Source organism: Trematosphaeria pertusa (genome assembly GCF_010094035.1).
Source record: "Trematosphaeria pertusa strain CBS 122368 unplaced genomic scaffold BU26scaffold_2, whole genome shotgun sequence".
NCBI lineage: Eukaryota > Fungi > Ascomycota > Dothideomycetes > Pleosporales > Trematosphaeriaceae > Trematosphaeria > Trematosphaeria pertusa.
This window is the reverse complement of record NW_022987213.1, coordinates 566860-570111: the sequence shown is the minus strand read 5'-3', so window position 1 is coordinate 570111 and position 3252 is coordinate 566860.

The window sequence follows — 3252 nt, the reverse complement described above, 5'->3', positions numbered from 1 at the left end:
TACTATTTAGCCTTTATAATACGCTAGTTTTATTCTAGAACTATATTAACTATATACTTTATAATCTTCTAGACTATACGTATACTATATACCTTAATAATATTCTTATCTACTCTATAAATAAAAAGAAATACTAATAATACGTCTAAGACGTAGTCTAATAGCTTATTAATATAGATTTCTAAATTAATATTAGAAAGTATAAATTTAAGATTATTAAAATAAAATACCTTAGTCTTATTATCTTCTTAGAGAGAATCTATATAGATTTAGAGAAGGTTTAAACTATTTATATATAGACAACGCTTCTATACCTAAAGAACCTATAGAAGTTTCTTAGCTTCTCTAACTTTTATTAACGTTTTATTTAAGACTTCTCTAAGATATATTAACTACTAAATAAGCTACTATATAAAGATATACTATAAATCTAGATAGATAAGTATACGTAAACCTTTAAGACTCTAAAGATATTATTTATAATAGCTCTAGTACTAGCAATATATAACTATATAAAGAAGATAATTCTTAAAATAGATACTTCTAACTAGATATTAGAGAGTATACTTTTATAGTATAATAATACTAGCGTACTTTACTCTATTATATACTTCTTAAGTAAGTATAGCGCTACTAAGTATAACTATAAGATTTATAATAAAGAACTTCTTACTATTATAAAGTTTTTAGAGAAGTAGTACTCTAAGTTATAAGAGACTACTAAACTATTTAAGATTATTATAGATTATAAGAATTTTAAATACTTTACTATAATAAAGATACTCTTCTAAAGATAGATTTACTAGTCTAAATTTCTCTTATAATTTAACTTCTATATTATATATTACCTAGAGAGTAAAGTAGTTAGACTAGACGTATTAAGTTATATACTAGACAACTAACCTATAAAGAATAATCTTACTAATAACTACGTTAAAAACTAGATATAGATAATACTACTACTAGAAAGATTTAATAAAAAGGTTCTTATAAAGCTTTTTTAAGATACTCTACTAGACGTAGTAGTACTTATTCTACTAGCTATAGATAAACTAATTAATAACCTATTATAGACTATATATAAGATATTAGACCTAGTATAGAAAATAATTACTATACTAGAGAACTTATTAGTAAAGCGCTAGCTAAAATATCTTTAAAGACTTTTCTAGATCTTTATACTTAACTATAGAGTCTAATAAAACTATATTTAGTATAGAAATTATATATTTATACTACTAAATAATAAACTATATATATAGATCTTATACTATATCTATAATACTAGCTCTACTAGCTACTTTAAATAAGTTAAAACTATAGATCTTATCTACTATAACTACTAGTAGCTATAAATTTTCTATAATATTAAAACTTATATATAAGCCTATACTATATATATAAAATAAAAATATCTAGACTTTTACTCTAGAGCTTTTTAAAACTACTACTAGTTCTATTCTAGATATAGTCTAATATATTAGTTAACTATATTACTCTACTACCTAAGTATAAGTTATATAGTTAAAAATATAAATATATTCTTATAGTAGTCTACTAACTTATAAAAATATGCTATTTTATTTCTATAATAAGAATTAATGTAGAAGAGCTAACTAATATGTTTATTTTATAAATCTATTTACTTTATAGCTACTCTAATAACGTTATTTCTAATTATAGTATATAGTTTATCTTCTAGTTCTAGATATAGCTTTCTACTTACTTAGAAGTTATACTTAAGTACTTATTCTTATTCTATCTAGAGATAGATAAATAAATAGAGTAAGTTAATAGCTTTATTAAGATATACCTCTAGGCGTTTATAAACTTCTACTAAGATAATTAAGTCTAATAGCTACTACTTATAGAGTTTATAATAAATAATATTATATCTAAAACTATAGAGGTATCTTTATTTTTTATAAACTATAGCTTCTATTTAAGATTAGAAGTTAAGCTAGTGTAACTAGTACTACTAAATCTATTAGCTATATAAAAACGTAAGTTTTTTAGAGCTAATAATATAGCTAATTATTTTAGCTATATTCTATTCTAGTTAAAAGTACTAGCTATCTAGTCTATTACTTAGTATAAACGCTATATAAATAAGAGATATAAAGACATACTATAATTTATAATAGAAAATCTTATCTATATTAATATATATAATATAAAGATAAATAAACCTATAAAAAAGAAAGATAATAAGCTTATAGAACTATATAAAGTACTAAAGATCTATAACTAATTATATATACTAGAACTTCTATTATATATATAAATTTTTCTAGTATTCTATAACTTACTACTCTATCTCTAGTATGCTTCTATAGGCCTTCTAGATTAATAGATAATTAATAAAGTAGAGTTATACTATCTTTATAAAAGAGTTCTTAAAAGAGAGAATAGAATAGAAGAACTTACTAAAAAGTAGAAGTTTAATATAATATTAGACTACTATAATAAGTAACTAGAACTATAGTATTTTATTAAGTAGAAGAACTATACTATAATATAGTAACTAGCGTTAGATCTAAAGAGTTAGAATAATACGTTACTAAGGTTTTATACCTAGTATCTAGATAAGCTAGGTCTACTATAATAGGTAAAAAGACTATAGATACTAGTTAGTCTAAATTTTTTATTATTTTATAAGCTATTTAAGATATATAGCTATTTAGAAGAAAGGTACTATTATAGTACTAACCTATCTATATAGCTACGTAATCTTAGCTATTTTAGCGTCTTAGTATAGTAGATATCTTCTCTACGTCTTAGCGCTTTTATAGCTTAATATTATATAACTTATTATATATCTTAAATTCTTATTTCTTATTCGCGCTATAATACTCTTATTACGCTATACTTAGAAGAGCTAGCTCTATAGAAGTTTTCTAGAAACCTTTATTATATTATAGATACTCTATACTATAAGTTTTATATATTATTATAGAGATATAATAGTACTTACTAGAAGTAAAGTAGATTTTTTCTAAAAAGTTAGTTAAATACGTATAGCTTTTTAATTACATAATATATCTTAGTATAATTTTAATAGTAGGTGTATATAGTATAGTTCTATCTATATTAAAAATTTTATAGAAAGATATTAAGGTTTTACATAGTTATTTAAGAAAAAGAGTTAATTTTCGTTAATTTTCGTTGCTAAGAAATTGTAGAGTGTTCGATAATATAAAGCGTTTAATAATATAAAGCGTTTAATAATATAAAGCGTTTAATAATATAAAG